This window comes from Mus caroli, chromosome 15, assembly GCF_900094665.2.
Source record: "Mus caroli chromosome 15, CAROLI_EIJ_v1.1, whole genome shotgun sequence".
Lineage (NCBI taxonomy): Eukaryota > Metazoa > Chordata > Mammalia > Rodentia > Muridae > Mus > Mus caroli.
The window spans coordinates 8007151-8030274 of record NC_034584.1 but is presented as its reverse complement, the minus strand read 5'-3'; positions in this window follow the sequence as shown (position 1 = coordinate 8030274).

Below are 23124 nucleotides of genomic sequence, written 5' to 3'. Positions count from 1 at the left end.
CTTACAGTTGGATCTCATGGAGGTATTTCCTCAACTGAAGCTCCTTTCTCTGGGATAATTCCAGCTGTGTCAAGTTGACACAAAACTAACCAGTACAGTCCCCAATGGAGGAGCTAGAGAAAGGACTGAAGGGGCTGAAGAAGTTTGTAGCCCCATAGGAGGAACAAACATATGAACCAACCAGTACCCCTAAAACTCCCAGGGACTAAACCACCAACCAAAGAGTACACATGGAGGGACCCATGGCTCCAGCTGCATATGTAGCAGAGGATGGCCTTGGTGGACATCAATGGGAGGAGAGGCCCGTGGTCCTTAGAAAGCTCTATGCCCCAGTGTAGAGGAATGCCAGGACAGGGAAGCAGGCATGGGTGGGTTGGTGAGCAGGGGGAGAGGGATGAGATAGGGGGTTTTGGAGGGGAAACCAGGAAAGGGGATAACATTTGAAATGTAAATAAGAAAATATCTAATAAAAATAACTAGTTATTCATATTTTTTGCTTTTATAAACTGTTTATGATTTTACCATGAAATAATAGGTCTATTATTTTATTGTTAAAGCTATGTATATATTGATGAGTCAAATACTGTGTCAGTTATATGTTATGTGATATTGTTTAACATGTAACTTGTGTTTATTCTTTTAAGTGTCTCCTTTGAAAAACATGATTTTAATTAATAAACATGTCTAATTTATAAATATTTTCTTTTCTGCCTTCAGTGGTATTCTTCCCTTACATTTTCTTCTAAAAACTGTACATTTGCATTTAGATCTACAATCTATTCAGAACTTGTTTTGTATGCAATATAGAATAAAGGCTAAACTTCATTATTTTGCACATTCATATTAGATTTTAATTATTTTTGAAAGAATTACTATTCTCAATTGAATTGCCTTACAAAATGATTTATGTTTATTTTTCTTTTCCAACTGTGTGCTACCTTTTTTCCTTTTGATTTACTGCCAGATAATTTGGATTGTATATTGTATGAGATTCTGTACTCTTTCATGCTTTTTAGCTAAATGTGCAGTAACTTTTTGAAGTTTAGAATTTATGCAGCTTTGTTTTTGTGCGTAGTAAGTAAATAAGTGCCAAAGCCAAGGGTATCATATAAAACCTGTTAGCTATAGTGGGCCTCAGCCTCTGGACTCTTCTTAAATGAATTTTGATAGAAATGGGTTTCAGGATTTCTGAGGACCTTCCTCTTAATGGAGTCTTAAGTTAAAGAGATGTTAAGAAAATCTCTTTACTCTGGCAGGGTTGGAACACCATGTCCATAGACAAAAACTCACTTCCAGGAATCTTTGTTTATAAGGTACCTGCTAGGTGCTTTGCCCTGTATGCAATAGTTCATCCTCAATGGATATGAGATAGTCTCTGGCAAATACAGACTTATGGGATACCTCCCTGTTTAATCACATCCCATCTATCATATTCCATCTGCTTCTGTTATCTAGAACTTTTATTTCTGCCCCCTTGGCTCAGTGTGACTGTCAGACTCAGTAAGACTTCAGCTGCAGTCAGAAAGTTGTTCCCTGACAGAGGACTAGGCAAGTGTGAGCTCAAGGAAAACAAGCTTGTTTGTCTGTGTCCATTTCCTGAAAGACATTTGCCTGCTACACTGATGACAAGAAGTTGGGTACCATTTAACCAGTGATATCTGAAGGCTAAAAAATTCCTCAATGTTTTTTTCAAATGGAAAAATAAATGTCCTCTTTTCACAGGAAGAGCTCACTTGGCTGTGATGACAAGTGGAAACTGAGGCCGAGAAAGACTAAGTGATTTGGATTAGAATTTGCACTGGAACTAAGCTAACGTTTCTGTAAGCCTTGGACTTGAGCAATGTTGTGGTCATCGCTGCCTGAAGTAATGGAAATGAGCAAACGGTGCTCCGTGTTTCTGAAGAAGATGCTCTTACCTGTCAGTGATCATGATCAGCAGCCATACGGTGTTGAGAGGAATGACCACCCAAGCATGTTGGAAAATAAAGGCATTCAAGCATGAAAAGTTTCTCAGTTGACAACCTAGATAATGTCTATAAGAAGAGTTGAAGTCATGAAAAATGGAATTGCCAATTAGTGAAGTATATTCTAAGCATGTGCTAAGAGATGTGACAATTGATAGGCCAGGAAAATGTATTAGTTGTAAAATTAGAGACTGTCTGACCCTGGATATAGCTGTCTCTTGTGAGGCTATGCCATTGCCTGGCAAATATAGAAGTAGATGCTCACAGTCATCTATTGGATGAAACACAGGGCCCCAGTGGAAGAGCTAAAGAAAGTACCCAAGGAGCTGAAGGGGTCTGCAATCCTACAGGTGGTACAACATTATGAACTAACCAGTACCCCCAGAGCTTGTGTCTCTAGTTGCATATGTAGCAGAAGATGGCCTAGTCAGCCATCGCTGGGAAGAGAGGCCCCTAGGTCTTGCAAACTTTATATGCCCCAGTACAGGGGAACACCAGGGCCAAGAAGTGGGAGTGGGTGGGTAGGGGAGCAGGGCAGGAGAGGGTATAGGAAACTTTTGGGATAACATTTGAAATGTAAATTTAAAAAAATCAATAAAAATATAAAACAAAAAATAGAAACTCTCTGAGAATGATATTTGAACAGGAAAACTTTGGGCATAATCCTAAGAACGGTAGCTAGGAAGTCTCTAATAATTCCATTTGTGAAAATGCCTTTGCCCCAAAAGCTACTCTTTAGCTATGTATGTAATCCAAATTATAACCCTTAAGAACATGCATCACTTGAAGAGCTAAGAATATACATTCAGGAAAGATTCGAGACAAACTAGAAAGAAAATAGTAAAGCTACAGTATATATTTAAAAACAATTAATAGAAAAATGGAGATGAATTTGAAACCGAGTGAGGAGGTATAAGGGAAGGCTTAGAGGGAGGAGAAAGATGGGGGAAGTAATATACTTATAATCTCAAAAAAAATCAAGAGAAATAAGGAAAAACTGCCATTCTTGGAATACTGAAATAAAATTAGTTCTTGTTTCGCAATAATCATATTTGAGAGGTCAAAAAATGGCCACTGAAGTTAAAAGTCAAAACGTTCAGGCTGTGAGCTCAGTACATCTGGGTCTAGGTCAATATGTCATGTGTATCAAGTGAAAGATGTCTTGTGAATGTTCATGATAAAGCGCTACTCAAAATAAAACACCCCATAAAATCATGTTCTGAAAGAACACTGTTTATATTTCTCTGTGGAAACTTTTGTCCTGCTGATAACCCAAACGTGTTACTTACGCCATCTGCCTTGTTGCTCATGCTAAAGAGAACAGGGTAAATGCTGTTTATAGTCGTGTGGAGGGTTGCTCGGAGGTTGGTGCTTCTTGTCAACATTTTAATATGACATGGCTGAGATAACGGTGGTCTGGGCACATTTCAAGAAGGGCTCATAGACTTCTTTTTGCCAAGGATAGGCGTATTCAGATAGGCTTTGGGGTGATAGCACAGGCACGTTGGAGGAGAATGTTTTTCATTAACAACACATTTTCAACTTTACTTATGAGCTATACTTAACCAGAGAATTTTACTTAAGATAGAGTGATAGAGAAATGTAAAGGAAGAGCAAGAGCGAGAGGGAGAGAAAGAGAGAGAGTTCTGGAGATCCAAATTCAGCCTGCCTAGTTTCAGTCTAGCTATATGAGTTCTCCAACTCTTGGTTTCATTGCTCATAAAATGACCTTCAAGGACTACCATGACTCTCTGGTATTCATATCCCAGACCCAGCTTTCAGCCCTTGTGAATATGAGCCCATGTAGAAAGCACACTTGCACATAGAATGAAGGATTTTGAGAAGAAATGATTCTAGATTTTCTCGGGAACCCTACAGGGTATCTATGTATAAGATATGCATGGAAAGAAAGGACACTGAAGACACAGCTCTGTGTAGATAGAAGGCAAGTGGAATCATTCAACTACAGCAAGGGCCAGCCACCCAGATTCGTGGGAGGCCACAAGGAGCAGGGGAAGGGAGACCCTTGTCAGCAGGCATCTCATTTTGAAGACAACTTGATTTCTGAACATGGAGAAATAGTTTTTTGCTGTTTCAAGCCACCAAGGTTTTACGATTGGTTATGGCAGTCTTAAATACTTTAGACAGAGATATCTCAGGCCCTAGTAAAGATTACCAAAGGTGCAGTTCGTAAGCCAGCGAGCATTTAGCATTTAGCAGTAGCATTTAGCTACTGTAGTAATAACATGCTCTCTTAGCATGTGTTTGAACTGTGGAAATCTCAGTTAAAAAATAAGTACCTTCAAAACATATACAGTGCTCTAAAACAATTCAAGCTGTGACTAGGTTTTACAGCATAAAACATATTTCCATCTCAGGGGCTACTTCTCCAAAAATAATTTCACCCCCAAATTCCTGGAATTTATGGATAAAATATTTTTCAGTTGTTGAGTTATATACTTGGTAAGTGATGTTTGTTTTACTGTTTTGATATGATCAAATACTGGATCATATTGAGAACTATTTTTAGGTAAAAGGGGTTGGTAGACCACAAGTTGGACATACCTAGTATAAGAATGGTGGGATTCTAATTTTTGACTGCTGATATGGGGCTCACTTGTAAGGCTACATTTACTGAAGACTTCCAAAGAGTAAGCCGATGTGTTGATGCTCCTTCTTGCTTTAGAAATCATCACTAGCGTGGAATCAACAGAGTTCCACTTCATGAGTACATGCCAGTTAATGCCCAAGATTCTGAAGAGGAACGTAGGAGACATGGCAGGATTATTCTCTTACCTTTTTGTGGTGAAAGTCTAAATAACTCAATTTTCTGCAAACAAATCCATTTCGCATCACACGGAGAAATGGTAAGTGGTGGCCCCTGGACCATAGAAGGAGAAAGAGATGTATTTATGTGACACACATAAGTTCATAAATACACACTGGTTAACTGAGAAGATGGTGAGCACTTGAAAATCAAAGTGCATTCTCCTGCTAGGCTGAAAAATGTCCCTAGTGGGTAAACTGGTAAGTCTGGACCTTTTGGAGACTTTGTAGCATTCCAAAGTGCCTCCAATGAATTAGAATGCCAAGAATGTGCACATATTTGGTATTTAAAATTCTAGACTTGCATTTGCTAATCCAATTAAGTCTAGCTCTGCCAGACACAGGGGCTGGAAGTACATTTCAAGTTATGTAGTGAAGCAGAAAGACTCAAAGTATTTACCTGACGAGAAACTCTTTGCAAGTTCACAATACCTACTTCTAAAATAACAGTAAATATTTAAAGTCACTAGTATTCTTTAAAAATGATTACTAATGTCTTCAAAGCCTCTCCTTTGCACTCAAGTTATTGAAAATGTAGGTAGGAAACTTAGTGTTGGAATTATTTTCAAGACCACTTTATACTTCAACTTGCATTCATAATCTCCAGTGTTCTTAGAAGCATTTACCTTAAAATTTTCACTTAACTAAATTATTCAATTATTAATTTTTTAGTAACTCTGATGAAAGATTTAACTCTCTCAAATAGATAATGTCTGTGTTTAATCTCCCCAAGACCATTGGAGGCTGCTTACAAAGGACATCCGGCATCAACGTTTCACGTGGACACTCATACACTTGTGACAGATCCTGCTGGAAACATGCTGGTTTTGACTGATTCATTTCTAGTCTGGCATTTTTATGCTAGTAAATATTGTTTGAAAGTACTATGTCATTTAACCAACAGCAAATTGTTCGTCAAAATTGGAACTCTTTAAAATGAAACCTCAGGTGGAAGTTGTTGATATCTTGAAATTCTAAGCACTTACATTTCTCTCAAGCATAGCATGGAACACACAGTTCCTCCTGCAATAGCTAGAGCTTAATAGAAAGAAATGCTTCTCAAAGCAAAATATCCACAAGAAAACATAATGGAGTAAGTATAGAAAACTAGATATTTAGTCATGATTTTGGAAGATAGATTGTAGATGATTAAATGATACATAACAGAGACAGTATAAGTTCTGATCAAAGCTAATGGCAACAAGACTAAATAAGTTGCTGTGCAAACCCCAGAAAGAGGAAGAAATTAGAGATGCTATATATTTATGAAAGGGAAGTTCCTAAAGTAGGAGGATGGAGTGAGATTGTGATGAGTAGTTTCCCCAAACATCCTCCCTACAGTGAGATGAATATCACCAAGTAATGAAAAAGGAATAACTAGTATCAGGCTTGTCAATCATATGAAAAGTTAAAGGAAGTAAGGGAAAATAAAAGGCAAAGGTACCTGTGGCCTAGAATTCAACACTAAATGAAACTTGAGTGTGAAATAATTATATTCCCAACTATGAAAAAAATGAAAATCTCGGAATTTTTGTTCTAAATAGGAATGTCAGTTGGCCTAGGTGCTATGGAAATCACTGTGGGAATCTTGTCAAAACAGGAGCAACAATGAAAAACTAAGAATATGTGTACAAAGTGAATCCTCTATACAACTCCTGGGTATTTACCTGAAGGAACCCAAGACTGTATGTCATAGACATACCTGCACATCAGTATTGTGGCACTTCCACAGTAACTAAGCTGTGGAGCAGGCGTCCAACTAGGTGCCCAACAACAGAAGAATAGATGAACAAAACATGTTTTGTGGTATACACAATGGATTTTTTTTTTTTTGGCCATAAGGAATAAATATGTCATTAGCAAGAAAATGCTTATAGTTGGGGATAATCATATTAAACAAGCTAAACAAGCCTAAGAAAGACAAATATCATGCTTTACTCAGTTTTGATTCCTAGAGTATGCAAATACTGTACATATGTATACATCTGTATTCTACATATACATATTCATGTATGTACACATGACAAGAAAGTGCTAGGGAAACAAAGAGGACTCAAAAGAAAGGGAGTTACTTTGAATAGCTATGTCTTTTTCCCTCCCATAGGAACTGAATGATTGCTTTTCTTGTTCTCTGAAGAATGACAGAATTTTGGTGAAGGTTGCATTGACTAAACAGGTTGTTTTCAATGATGTAATCATTGTAACACTGTTAATTAGAGCAATCCACAAGGAGGAGAGCATTTTCCATCTTCTAGTGTCTTCAACTTCTTTCTTCAGTTTATTTATTTATTTTCTGGGGGGCGGTGATGGGAGGAAAGGAGTTTATTCAGCATACAGTTCTAAATCATTGCAGAGAAGTCCAAGAGGCAGGCGAGCGACGCGACTCACTTTGCGCCCATTGCAGAGAAGTCCAAGAGGCAGGCGAGCGACGCGATTCACTTTGCGCCCACAGTCAAGAGCAGAGAGAAGTGGGTGTGCACAGGCTTGCCTGCTTCACTGTTTGCTTGCTTTTCCCTCTCCTATACACACAGTTCAAGACCCCACATCATTTAAGGGTAAAGACAGCCCCCCACATACAAGCCCACAGGCTAAGCTGATCTAGGCAATTCTTCAATTACAGCTGTCTTTCCTGGTGATTCCAGATTGTGTAAAATAAACAGCAAAAAACCTGTACCAAGTGAAGGCCAAAATGAAGGAAACTCTCTCTCTTAAATGATTCTTTATATACATTACACCCAATCGTAGGTTCCCCTACTTCCACCCTGCCCAGTTCCTCCTCCACCTCCATGCCTACTCTGTTTGCCCAACCCCCAGAAAAGGGTTCCCAGGGATATCCACCAAACATGGCATTAAAAAGTTACAGTAAGACTAGGCACAAACCTTCATATCAAGGCTGGACAAGTTGTTCCAATAGGAGCACCCGTTTCCTTGTCTGTATTTATTTTATTTTTTTTATTTGTCAGTCATCCTTGGTTCTATCCAGAGTCTCTTCAGTGTTTTTGTGTTATTATTACTATTGTTGTTATTATTATTATTATTATTATTTTATTTTAGAGGTCTCTCCCATGTTTGGCTTGGTTTATTCTTAGTTTTACTGATGAACTCACAGAGGCTGTTACTTTTCGTGGTTTCATTCTCAGAATGCTCATCATCAGTTGCCTAGTTCTATTTTTTTTTTTTTATCTTAGTGAGATTCATTCTTCTTTATTTTCATGATCATATGTAACTATTTTGTGAGGAATATTTATTTATGTTTCTTGGCAGTGCTGATTACTGGTCATGCTTTAGATTATTATTATCATCATAAATGACTCTTATTTCTCCTTTAAATTTAGCTGGAACTTCATTGAACACACTATATTGGTTGAAATTATTTTCCTTTAGGGTTTCCTTTAGGAAGGCAATGGCTGCTTTCCTGGGTTTTAGGCTTTCTCCTAGTTCGACTATAATTTGAGTAGGAAAGCATTATTGTCATATATACTTGTGATTCTAAATGCCACCTACACTAGACTTCTCTTTCCTTAGATTTTAGGCAAGTGTCTGTTATTCCGTTGTATAGGTTTTTCTGTGCCTTTATTTTCTGTATTATCTTCATCATCTACACCAGAAATTTTTAAAATTTGGTCTATTAGTTATGTCACAAAGGTCATGAATGTTGTGGCCAAAATTACTTATCTTATAATAATCTATCAATTTTGTCTTTGATTAATGTTATAATTTCTTCCACTTGTCTAGTCTATTAGCGATGCTTTCCTATGTAAACTTCTTTAGTGATTTACTGAGATCTTCATTTCCAAGATTTACATTTTTTTCAAAATGTCTTTTTTTTAATGACTACTTGTCTTGTACTACAAGTTCTTTTATGACTACTTGGACTACAAGTCCACGTCTTGAGTTGAGTTCTTCTTTGATCTAGTTGTACCTTCTTTAAGGCCGCTGATAATTTTAAAATTGAACTTTTGAGATCCTTGTTGGATCATTTCAGCATCTTTGTATTCACTTATTGAAGACTTATGAACTTTGAATTCGTTACACTGCATCCTTTGGACTGTTATTCTCTTCTGCTTTTGCAATGTAATTTACACATCAGTTGGCATAGATGTCTCTTTCGGCTTCATGTGCAGATGTATGTGTGCTTCCTCCAGTTGTGGCCCTATGTTCTGGCCATGAGTTGTGGTATGACTGTTGGGGACCAGCTGTGGTTCCACATTCCATGTTTGCTCATTTCTTCCCTCAGGGTGTCCATGCACCACTGCACAAGGGGCTGGAAGGATGAACGGGTGAGGCTCTGCTTGGAGAGTGTGCGTTGAGGAGGAGAAAGTCTTCTCTGACGAAGGCCTTCTCTGAGGATTTTAGTGTTACAGCTCTTTTAGACAATACTCAATAAAACAGCTCTCTTAGATGATCTTCAATGAAATAGTGTGCATACACTTCATTTGGGGTGAACAAGGGCTGTATATGAACCTTAGAAAGTGGGAGGGAGTTATTAGGGTGAATGTAAAATTACTGGGTGGAGCTTATAACATACTGTGAATGTCTTTTATGTATGGAGAAGCATTTCAGGAATTCCAAGTATTTGCTGGGCAGGTTCTTATAGGTAAATGGGAAGCTGAACTTTTAGGTTTGCCAAAGGCTATGCAACCTTCCTCAGGTATAAGATTAGGGGTCAGGCCCTCCAGACAAAGTCAGAGATGGGAAAGCACTGCTGGAAAAAGGGAGCCCTCCATTTTGATCTAAACTCAGCAGGCTTTCCTAACAGAAGGGTGCTTAGTGAACAACAGACTTCTCTTGAGGTCTACCTTAATACTCACTGTCAAACAGAAGGAAGAAAGCATAACATCATAATAAACCCCATGAAACAGATCAGATATTTAAAAATAGCAAAGCAAAACAAAAAGGAAATATCAACAATATCCCCAATGTACTTAAAAACAAACAAACAAACAAACAAACAAACAAACAAACTAAAGGAGTTAAGACATTGTATGCTGAACAGGTAAACTAAAAATTATTAAGAGCAGGTGTACTTATAGTATAGTGGGAAATGGGTACAGGGAAAAGCAAAATGAATAATTCAAGAGGAGAGCAGAGATCTACAAGGTGAAAGGAGGACAGAACAAATACAAAAGTAACAACTGGAAACAAAAGCCAATGCTTTATTCTTGCTGAGAAGATGGCGGTTAAGGATGCTTCTTTTATTTCTTTCAGGATTCCCAGACTTTGGGGCTCACTGGGATGAAGTAGAGAGCTGTGAAGGTAAGGTATAGACAGGTGAGGCCAGAAATGGCAATAGGAAAACCTTTCCTTGCTCTGGCTTGCCCACCAGCATGTATGAGGTAAGAAGAGAACCTCCATCGGGATGAATTCATGCCAATACTCTCTATAGACAGACCTAGCAATGTTGTAAATGCAGGAGGTCCTCCAGACTTCTCACGCTGGCCAAGCCTCTAGACCGTACAGCTGAATGGTCCCTTGCTTATGAGGCTCTCAGACAGTAAATAATGGGCCGGGGCAATGTCAGGCAGTAGTGACACTTGCTGTTTCTACCAAATGCCTCTGGGGTCCTGAGAGTGGATACTTTCCAATCAATGATCAATCTGCATTGGGGACTAAGCAGCCCTGCCTGGCAAGGCATGCTAGTCCAGTCTTAGCACCTGCTTATGTAAAACCCCGACCCTTGATCAGTGGTACTTTCTTAGAGATGCCCCTGAGTGAGACACTGAGATGCAGAGCAATGCAAAAGCAAGATTATTTTCTGGCATGTTGGGGTCAGCCCTCAATCAGTCCCTCCAGGCAAATGGCAAGAAGGTGACCCCAAATGGCTATTACAAGCAGTTTTTATACTTTTTAGGGGCACAGGGTACATCAGCAAACTTATTGTCTGAGCATATTAACCTTTAAATCTATTGGTCAGCAAGCATGACAATGCATTTGAACTCTACCTGGGACTTTCCAGAGGGTCCGGTAACTGTCAGTCAGCACATTCTGAGAATATTTAACTCAAGAATGTTCCTGTGGGTGGAGAATGGAACTTGGCCTAGCCTTGACCCCAGGCAGGAGGGGGAAAATGTTAGGAGGGTGTGGGACTGAAAAAAAAAAAACCAAAAACATTAGTGTCCTTCACTTACATCCACACTTGGGTCTCATCACTGTTCCCAAAAGGAAGTCCCCACTTACAACACAGCCTGTTCCTTTTACTGACTGAGGCTCATAGTGATTGTTCAATTAGACAGAGAAGTGGAGAGAAGTCATAGGGACCCCATGCTATAGAACTTCAGGAGCCTCTCGTCTACCCTATCTTAAGACAGTTCCTCATCGTGACACAGAGGAGAAGCTAGGGAACCTAGCTTGCCCAAGTCATCAATCTCTCCTCTGAAACCATGCTTTTGTAGAACGTCAGATTCTGTGTCTGTAACATTCCTGTACTATCTTTTCCCCTTTGCTCAGTGTCTCAAAGGGGCTCCCTCTCCTCTCCTCTGTTGCTAAGTACCTTAATATATGAGCCTAGAGTCCAATATTCATGAGATTTACTTGGTCCCCATCTATTTTTTTACTGTTTTACTCCCTGGCTTTTCACACTATCCATCCTTTCCCTGTAGTTATGTGCCTATTGTTTTGTTTTATGATCATACGGATGGGATGACGTGTCTTGGATCTCTAATCGACAATTTCCCCCCTCCTTACAATGATGAAGCTGAAGGTGTGACTCTCGTGCTAACTATATCCTGTGGTAGCTAAAGCTTTTAAGAATAAATGATGAGCTAGGGCAACATACTTCCTGAAAAAGGCACAAGTATAAATATGAATGAGGGGAATTTGTCTTTTTATGGGTCATTGTTGTAGTGAGAGGAAACTTTCTGAAGAAGACTGTGTGCAAAGCAGAATATTTCAGTTAGCACTCTGGGAGAGGCAAAGTCAAGAAGGCAGAGTTAGAGAGCTAAGAGGAACATAAAACTTCCTCTATTTTATTCTTGCTATGTTATCAAAGCAAGGGGGAAAACAATTCTTCAATGTAGGGGTGCTGGAGGACTTTAAATGCTGCCCCAAAGTCAAGGAGAATCACTAGGAAAGTTTTAGTTTGAGAATTAAGGTTTTCAATGTTTAAAAGAAACCTCTGAATAGATTCAGGATCATGACATAATTAAATGCTTTCTGAAGGTCTCATGTTATGGTTTAGATGTAAAATGTCTCAAATAGGTTCATGTGTTGTAACATATGGGTCATGCTATTTTAGGAATTTGTGCAACTTTTAGGAGGTGGGCTTAGGTAGAGAAACGGGTTCATTGAAGCTTTGAGGGTTACACAGCAGCCCTCCTTCCTGTCTGATATTGCCCTCTTGTTCAATGGCATCTAACCAACCATCTATTAAGCTACTTTGAACACAGCCTGACCTCCAGGCACAAGGCCTCCTGCACAATGGAACTATATGCTGAAACAGACCCTGCTTTCCTTAAGCTTCTTTCTGGGAGATGTTTGGTAGCAGCCACCAGAAAACTAATTAATACACTGTTTCCATGGTAACATATTAATCCTTAACTCCAAAACTTGAAAACTTTAATACTTATCCAGCAATGCTGCCAAGGGAATTGAATAAATTGTGATGTTAAATATCAAGTCTGCATTGCCATCTGTCTCCATACAGATTTAAATTTTAATATAGATTCTTTTAAAATGTTATTTGTCATAAATTCTGAAAAATTGGCTAGATGCAATAACTAAATAAATTTTATAACTACTTCTTGATGTGTAGTGAATCATTCACAGTTCAGAAACCTAAATAACTACAATCTATTTATTAATACCTTTTATTGGGCTACTGGTTGACTACTCAGTGAGAAAGTTCTAATTTCCCCTGTGGTTATATTCAAATATTAGCAAGAGCAGGAATCATCTTTCATGTCTAACAGTTAATTCTGGATTTAAGATGAAATCTCAGTTAGTCTAACTATGTAGAGAACCTACACAATGGCTTCTCCATGTAATGCAAAATTACTTATGGCATGGTCTATAAGGTCCAAGAGAAAAAATATAAAAGAAGATCAGCTAGAAGTCACAGCATCATGTCATCATGTGACATTCTTTCTGCTCTACTCTAGAGTTCATGAGTTATGGGCAGTCCTTACTAATGGGAGAAGAACTAGAGTCTATCTTTTAATGGAACAAACACTAAAAGTAAAGATTATGTTTAAAACTACCATAGTAGTAATTTTCATCTGAACATTGTATGCAAGTGTGAAATTAAGCCTCAATAAAATGATTAATATACAGTAGTCCAGAAATGCTGTTTTAAGGAATTCTTGTAAAATCTATATCTGTGAATGTTAAATTTGTATTTTTCAAGACTTTCCTACAACTAAAAGGGTAATTTCAACAAGTTGTCCTAGTCCTGCTCCCCTTTTCTATTCTCTTCCTTTTGCTCCTGTTGGGAAGTGACAGTGAGTCTATGAGAGATGGGATGGCAGCCTTCACAAAGTATGTAAGGCTGGATGAGAACCCACGGGTGGGCATTCAGAAAATGACATGGTTGGAAGACTCTTTGCAGTGTAAGTTAACCATGCTAGCAAATATCCCGAGAGTAACCCTTCCCAGACTATTCACTATTGTACAAAATCTTTATTAATATAGAAACGAGGTCTGTGTTAGAAACCATTATAAGGTAAAATTTTTCATATATGGATTTAGACAATCATTATCATGGAGCTCAACACAGCACAGGTGCTTACGGTGTTTAATTTGATGTTTGAATTGGAATGGACATAGGACACCCAGGTAGTTAGGTATTGTTTTGAATTTCTGTAAGGATGATATTAACATCCAAATCAGAAACTTAGAAAAGTAGCCTGTTCTCTTTGATGTTGGTAGTACTCACCTAATATTCAGAGACTTCACAGAGCAAAATAGACAGAATAAGAAGAATCTACTTTTTGTCTACATTCAAGTTTGGATATTGTACTTCTCCTGTCTTTAGACTCAAACTTGGATTAAACCTACATCACTGGTTCTTCTGGATGCAGGTCCTTACTCTGACTAGGACCTTGATCATCCTTTTTCTTGACTTTCTGGACTACCAGACTTTGAATGGAACTGTACTTGTGGGTCTCCACTGGCTTCCTGATGATGCAAGACTTGCTAACTCTATAAATGTGTGAATCATTTTAAAATCATAAACATCTTTCTTTTTATCTGTACCAGCATCTAAGCCCATTTGTCTAAGCCCATCTATATAGATGTTAAACCTAGAAATATTATTGCATGGGCAATTGCATAGATTGCTTCTATCCCTCAGCAAGAGCTGAAACTATTACAAAAGAAAACTCTTCTTATGACGCAGATAGAGGGAGGAAACTGGGTGGGAGGGGGAGGGGAAGGGAAATGGGGGGGGAGAGTCTTTCAGGAACAGGTATGGAGAGGTACAGGAGAGATGGCCAGATGGCTATGGGAATGAATGGGAGTGAGGAGGTAGGGGGCATCTCCAGGACATAACAGAGACCTGGGATAAGGAAGATGCCCAAGAATCAATGGGTGTAACTGTAGCCATGAATCACAGCATTGGGTATATGATGGAACCTGAAGAGGCCACCTCCTGTAGCCAGGTAAGAACCTCAGTAGAGTGAACTCACCCACAAAACTTCAACCCCAAATTTATCCTGTCTACAAGAAGTAGTCAAGGGAGGTGGAGCAGAGACTGAGGGAATGGCCAAGCAATAACTGGCCCAACTAGAGAAGTATCCATGGGCAAGTACCAATCTCTGACACTATTAATGATACTCTGTTATGCTTATAGACAGGAATCTAGAATGGCTGTCCTTCGAGAGCCTCCACCCACACCTGACTCTTACAGATGCAGACACCCACAGCCAAACAGTGGGTGGAGCTTGGTGACTCTTATGAAAGAGTAGGGGGAAGGATTGAGGCCCTAAGGGAGATAGGAACTCCACAGGGAGACCAACGGTCAACTAATCTGGACTGTTGGGGCTCTCAGAGACTCTCAGAGCACCAACCAAAGAGCATACACAGGCTGGACCTTAGCCCAGTGCACATAGGTAGCACATGTGTGCTAACCCCACAGGAACGTAATGTGCTGGGGGTGGGGGGTTCACTACCAAGGGGGCCCCCATCCTTCCAGAGGAAAAGGGGAAGGGAGAAGATATGGGAAGGACTGTGGGAGAGGATGAATTGGAGGGGACAGTGAGCAGGACATAAAATGAATAAATAAATGAAAGAAGAAAACTTCTCTTAATCTAGAATGCTCATTAATAAACAGATGTAGCAACACTCAATGGCTTACTCAGAAGTGAGTCTATAGAAGATGCTTGTCGTGGGTAGCCCTGGGGTTGCTTGTATTTTGATGCTAATTCCAGTCTCCTGGGAGGGGCTGTGAATGAGGAATGAGTCAGTACTCAGGTGACTTCTTGTGAACCATCCCCTAATGAATAAAGGAACCAGTTCCTGGGCAAGTTGGCAGGACTTCCCGGATGGGTAGGGGAAAAGAGGAAGCAGGATAGAGAAAGGGCCTTTTCAGACAGGGATAGTGACAGGACAAGATGTAGCTACTAGTGTCTTCTGGATTAGATGGTGAATCTCACAGGATTCACCACCAGAGGATTTAGATTTAATATCCCGTACAAGGTTAGCATTCTAATTGTTTCGCCCAGAGACTGAGTTACCATTGTTTCTGAACTAAGTTTGTGTGGTGGTTTTCTTCATGCAGAGGCTTTGATTGGGTTCCAGAGAGAAAGGAATGGCGGCAAAGAGTGGGTTTGCCTGATGTGCACCACAAAAAGCCGTGGGGGTTTTGAAGCATGGGGCTGGTGTGGTATATGTGACCTGCCAGTAGGAACTTAGCGAGTTGGATGGAGAGATTTTGGAGCTCTGAGTTCGAGAGTCTCCACCACACCACTGGGGCTGAGAGTAGCTGGGTGTAGTGCAGTAACCTGACACTCTTAATATTTCCTGCAACAGATGCTAATGCTTATAATTAGAGATTAAATATTGAAAATATATTAACATAGTCTCGTGACATTCCTCTTCCAAATACTTATCAGTTGCCAAGGAAGAAAAATCAGTCAAAGTGGCCCTCAGTAGGATGAGTAGACATTATGCACGGTCACGTCATGCACCAAGGGGAAAAAGCCATCACTTCTGTAGTATTCCTGTCAAGAAAGCATGAACTAAGACTTAACTACAAAATGTAACTCATGATTCCAAGAAAGTTGGAAGTTGGAATAAGGTGCAAAAGAGACATGGTTGATACAATTGACAGTCTGATGTTGTTTGTAGTTAGAACAGTGTTTCACCGTTTCTTTGGATGGGTCCCTTTGTTACTGTTGATAGAGCTAACAAAAAGCCTAAATAACTATAGGTTAATGCTGACAGTTAAAGAACTTGGGTGGAGAAATACTTTTTAATAATGTCATTATATTTTGCTATCAGAATTATTTCAGGATAAATTATGTCAAGGGATCTTATTAAGAGTGTATATTTCCTACTGTAATTTCTTGATATACTACAACATTAACCTGTATCATTATTTACTTCCATGTGTCTCTCCTGATCTCACCAGGAAACCAGTCATGGCTTCATCTATCATTTTCAAGTAGGAAAACAGATGCAACCTTGTTCTTAGTAAATTACACACGCACGTGCGCACGCGCATTCAAATATTTTCATCGCCTCCTTCTTAATTTGTATAGTACTTGAATTTAAGAAGAAGGGTAATATAATGAATTGCATTCAAGTTTTTATTCTCAGTACATGAGTTGGATTTCTCACACACATTTAATTGAAAGATTCCAAACATTACGGGGTAGACTATGAGCAAGAATATCCCTAAATGCAATAGAATCATTATTGCTATTATGAAAACATGCCACTGAAAGAACCTAGCTTCAAAAATAAAGGATATAAAATGCTGAAAAATATCACATTTTTCTCAGATGCCCCTAAGTCTAACACTGGTGATGTTTGGTGGCATTTGCCACGACCACAGAAATTTCCTTATTTCCGCTAATGCACATTCACTCGATCCTTGTGAAACTGAAATTCTCCACCCCACACCAGAGCCCTGTTTTGGTCACAACCAAAATGTTTATATTCAAATTCAGAACGCTTTACACAGGCTCAGCTGGGGAAGTTCCGGGAGGAGGAACAGCTTTCTGCAATGGGAGATTTCCCATTTGTACAAATGTTGTGACTACAGACCTCTTTGTTTAAAATGGATTAGAAGCTAGACACACTTACAATTATATTTTGTCACTGGATCATATTATACCTAAGGCTGCACCAAATATTTTTAATTCCTAATCCTTAAAAAAAAAAAAAAAGCAAGAAAGTAAAAGAAGAAAAGAGAAATTGGCATAGAATCTAAAGCATTCTTTCTTTAAATGGCGCACATTTTCTCCATATTTTCTCGAACATTTTTACAATTGGGAATACACCCCAGCAGGCTAATAACTATGTATGTATAGTCTAACCTCTCCTAAGGTTTTTCTAGGACTGGCCTGGCCTAATGCCACAGCACATGGAGGCTGGGGGTGGGATGACTGATAAAAAGTCAGAAGCAGAGGCAAGAAAAAATGTGTCCATTCCTTCTCCTTTTCCAAGACAAAGTCCCAAATGTCACTGGCCGCTGACACTTAAATGCTCTGTTTTTCTGCTCTCTTTATGACATGTTATACAAGATAGAACAAATGTTTCAAAAGGAGTAAAAAAAAAAATAACATTTTTATCTAAAAATTGGCAGATGAGTTGATAATGGTGGAATCACATAATGTCTCATGTGAACTCAGATCCACATACTGGTCTAACTCTGTTAGAGTTTATAGCAAAGTGTTGGTTAAATTGAAAGAAAATATTAGGAAGGGGAAAAGGCAAGAAATAAAAGTGGATGCTGCCTCCTCCTCCTCTTCCTTCTCTTCTTCTTCCTCTTCTTCCTCCTCTTCTTCTACATTTCAGAGATTTCTAAAATTAATTTAAAAATATTTTCTATAAGATCATATTCTTGTTTCCACCTCTCAACTCCTCCCATAATATCCCCATTCTTTTAAAGAATATTCAACAATGCAACAATTAAAGGAGCTTTGATTGGACAGTCCCAGAATGCGCTAGTCCTGATGTTGGTCAGGGAATGCTGTCCTGCTGAATAGAATGTAGAGCATCAGGATGATCAATACTGTGGCCATAGTTGTTTAGATAAATAGCAAACTGTAACACTGGGCAGGTGAACAGAAACACAATTTTCCCTGCCCTTGGCTTTCCAGAAGGACTAGGCATTTATGGGAATGTGATGTTGGCTTAAAGAGCCTCGTTTTTCTATGGCCAGAGGAAAGATCATCAAAGTTTAGTTTGAGAACCCCTCACAATAGCCACACAAGCCACTATTGAGGCACACTAACAGATATAAAATTTGCATTTATAAAAATTCTTTAGAGGAACAGAGGTCAAAATGAGCTTTTTCTTAGAAATTGCAGAGCAAATTTCTAAGAGCAAACAATCAAGTGTCACTGTCACCACAGTCCTCTAATTGCAGCGTCATGAAAAGCATTAAGTTTTCAGCTCCCAATTACACAGGGCTCTTGGCTGTGTGCAGAGTAGAAGGCTGGCACCTGTCCTTAAGGGGTTTCCAATCTAAAAACATTTTAAAAAAAGAAAAAGAAAACAGAATCTAAATTGAGAACACCAGCCAAAGCCACGTTAATAAATGGACAGTCATTCAGAGTCTCCTTAAAGCCGTTCCCATGGAGAACTAGAATTTACTTCTATTGCCTCTTAGAGGATATGTAAGATTTAAATAGATGATGTTGAATTTTGACATGAAGAAGGAGAGAGGAGTAAAAACGATTCAGTTAAGGATTATTTCTGAGGCAGAGGGAACAGAAGCATACTCATGGGTAAGGGGAAAGGCCATCCTGGCAATACTGATTGCGGCTGTGTGACCAGAGCAGGTTTCCCTTGTAGGCGAGAAGCAGAAGAAAGCCAACCGGAAGGCTTACAGCAAACGGTGAGTTCCCGTTGGAGAGTCTGAACCTTCTCCTTCACTATTGAATGTCATTAGAGGAGACATTTCATCAACAAAGTGGGGAAAGCACAGACCATGGAGCTTTTACTAAGACTAGTGTTAGAGCGATGACCTTGGGCCACCTTTTACACGACATAAATAGCACTCCCTTTACCGATAGTTGCAGAATCCTGCTCTGTTTGTCACAACTGGATATTGATTGAGCGGCGGCCACTTGCGGCAAGGCCTCTTGGGCATGCCTTTTGAGCCCTTGAGTTGGTAATCTCTGAGCAGACATTCCGGATACTTTGAGGAAAACCAAAGCTCATAAATAGCATCGCTTCAATTTGCATAGTGCCTTTCCTTCCAAATACTTTAAGTACTAACGAGAGCCTGGCTCTTCCCAATGAGACCATGCCAAAACTCACTGAGCAAACTGCTTAAGAGGCATAAAATCCTTGGACAAACGCATCTGTAAATGTCTCCCTCCCTCACGACAGTTTGCACACAGAACTGCAGCAGATCCTAGTCTAAAACAGAACATCTCCAAGTCAGGAGTAGAAGCCAGAAGGTGACATGTGGCAAATGTTGTCCCTGAGTCTCCACAGGACATCTGGTATAAGAATACTTGTCATTAACTCTCAGCTGATATCTCTGGCTCAAAGAAATAAAGTATCCTTTTAAAAACTGTTGCTGTAAATTGACAATTTGTACCTGGATATGCTTAATGGGATACAAAGTGATAATATTATTTATAAATGTAATTATTACATTAAGATAACATAGATAACATGGCCATCACATCTGATTTTTGTGAGAACATTTAAAATTTACTCTTTAATATTTTAGTACCTATAATATACTGTTGCCTACCATATTTACTGTGTTATGCAACAGAAAACATTCTCGTAGTCTGAGAGTTTGTATTATTTGGGCATCTTTTTCCATCACCAGCCAGCATCTGTAGCCACCAGTCCATTATGCCTCTGTGATTTCAATAGTTTCATGGAGATTATGGATATAAGTGAGAGCATTCAGCATTTGTCTTTCTGTCCCTGGTTTATTTATCTTAGGATAACTTTCTCCATCCATATTCTCAGAAAAGACAGAATCGTTTTCTTGATGTATAGTATTCCATTGTTATGTACACACGCCGCTTTCCTTACTCATTCACCGATTGCAGACAATGTTACTTCGTAGATTAGCTATTGTGATTGATGCTGCAGTGAACTTGGCGGCATAGATGCCATCTTGCTGACATACTGATTTCGTATCTCCCAGTTCACACCCAGCAAGGGGCTTAGCAAGCCCATTTGGATGTTCTACACCTTTCTAAAGGGATATCCATGGGGTGTTCCATACTGGCTGTATTCCTTTACATGACCATCAACAATGCACAAGGATTCTTTTTTTTTTTTCCCTCAACATTCTTGTGAAAACTGGTATTATTTCTTACAAATGACCATTCTGAAAGATGCAAGGTGACATCTCACTGTGGCTTTAATTTGTGTTTCATAATGTTTGGAGGTATTGAGTATTGTTCATATGTCCATTGACCAGTTATGCCTTTTAGTTTTGGCAAAATGTTTATTATCAGGTTACTTCTTTATTTTTTAACTGAATAACTTTCTTGCTATTGTTTGGATTTTTATATGTTGGATACAAACAACCTATATACGAGAGGATTACAAATACCGTCTCCCAGTTTACAGATTGTGTCTTCTCACTGTATTCTTTTCTTTGTTGGGCAGAGACTTTTGTGTATGATGTAATCCCACTTTTCCTGTGGTGCCTGTACTTTCAGGGTCACATCCACAGTTTCTGACCACTGAGCCAGCTGGCGGCATTAACAAGCAGCTTTATTTTATAAATTTAACTGAGGACTCCGGACGGCTCTCTGCTCTTCATACCCAGAAAAATCAGTGCTTCAGCAGATCAGTACCTGAAACGCCAATTTATAACTGGCATGAGAACACCTTCTAAGATGTGGACATTCAAATAAAATATTCACAACATCATTTCCCTATGGAATATATGATAATCCAACATGTGACTCTTTGCTGAGAAAGAATTCAAAATAAAGACAACACACTTAATGATTATAGTAACACGTGACAATAGGCTATGATGTAACTCTGTTGGAGAGGTGATATTGCTAAGATGAAGTAAAATTTCAGGTTAGGTGTCATGGGGACCCATAACCTGTGTAGTCTGGAAGATGCATGGCTTATGTGCTTTTTGGTCCCTGTGCATTTGTTTGGACACAAAGCGTCTACCCTAAGGCTCAGGTTTGAAGATTTGGTTCTAAACCCTTGAGAGCAAAAGACTTATCATGAGAGTTCTAACTTCATCTCTGTTTCCTGTTTACAATGATGTCTGGCCTCCAGTACTATAGGGCAATAACTTTCTATTGATCTAGACCATCCTCTTGTGGTGCTTTATCATAACACCAGTAGGAAATGAATGTATCAGTACAATAAAGCAGTGGCTTAGATTGTGCCATGTAGGTGAGGCAGTCCACAGAGGGCAGAACTGTAAAGCTCTTTTTAGAGGAGCCAGCTTTATTTGGAACAAACTAAGGGGAAGTTCGTGTCCAATGATACTCTTGAATTAGGATAGCGAGAGTCAGCACTTAAGGAGAAAGTATGAGTTCTGTGAAAGTAATAAACTGAATCTTAGATCATATAACTTATCAGACATTTGAAAAAGAGAACCAGGTAAAAACCCACTCCAAAAGCTACTCCAGTCATGCACTGTATGAGTCTGTTCATGTGAAATGTCCACAGTAGGTAAGTCTATGAAGGCAGAAGAGAATAGAAGAAAAGAAGGGAGTTGTTACCTGATAGTTGGTAGGAGGTGTTTTCAGAGATGATGTAAAATTTAAGACTAGACTGTGTGTACATGGCTTCACAACGCTGAATATAAAGTGCCATTGGACTGGTGACCTTACGTTGGTAAGTTGTGTCATGTATGAAATGTACTCTGACAAAAGTTTGTTTTTAAAAATAAGCAGAAGGGATGAGCATGTAGTTCAATAGTAACACTTATCTAGCATGCAATGGTGACCTGCTTAAGTTCAGTCCCGAGCACTACAATGAAACCCAAAAAAGAAACTACTGCTGCTCTGAACAAAAACTTGGGTCATATTCTCTTGCTACTTCCTCCATTGGTAGATTTCCAAATCACAGTTTTCCTATGTTCTGAAGATTTACAAGCGTGAAGGGTACCAGAGAGGCAAAATAGAATAGATTACCAGAACCCACGTCTGGTTTCCACTGCAGAGAAGTGTTATTTCTTGTGTACTCTAATGTTATTCTAGGTAACTTTGAAAAAAGAAATTAACAAAATGTATCATATTGTTTAAAATGTTCCATCTCTACTGGTTTATGGCATAAACCTGAACTATGGCATTGATACATAAATTCTTTCATGTGTGTGCATGCAGAGTATTTGTTTGTGCCTGTGTTTGCAAAGGCACAGTCATGAATGGGTGCCTGTGAAGGTCAGAGGTCAAAATCAGGTGCCTTCCGGTTTTACATTCCATCTTGTTGTTGTTGTTGTTATACTTTTATTGACTCTTTGTGACTTTCACAGCATGCACCCAGACCTGCATATCTTCCCTTCTCCTCATACCTGTCCTCTACCCTTGCAATCTCCCCACAAAAGAAAGGAAAAATCTCATTGTGGAAGCTGTGGTGTGTCACAGTGTGTCCCACAGTCTACCTTTTGTCCATACTCCTCGGTTTGCAAATGTTCACTGCAATGGCTCGCTGGTCTGATACAAGGCCCCTGGCTTCTGCTACTCTATCAATACTGGAACCTCACTGGGACTCTTCTTGGATATCCTATTGCTGCTCTGTGTCATGGAGATCTTGTTGCTTTAGATCTGAAGGATCCTTCACAAACTCTGGCATTCCATCAATGCGTGTTGGGGTGGGTCAACCCAAAGTCCTGGATCTGGGCGTCAGAGGCATTGAGCTGGTGAGACTGCAGGATCTCCTACTGTTACACACTCAGGGATGGCTCACCAGCAATCCCCACAACCAGGGCCAGCTACCCAGCTGTCCAGGTGAAATGCAGGGTACAATCTCCTAAGTGTTGCAGCCAGATAACATCAGGGCCAGCTCTTTTGCCTGCCATAGACAGCAAGGGACAAGGGAGGAAAGGAGGCCATCTTTCTTTTGTTCATGCCACTGTTTAGGAGACAAGAGGCAAGGGCAGTTTTCCTCTGCCCGTATCCTCAGGGCTGGCTCACCTGCTACCCTCACCTCCAAGGCCAAGTATACTGTGCTGCCCAGGTGAGGTAGAGGGCCTGCTCACCTGAATGCTACAGCAGGC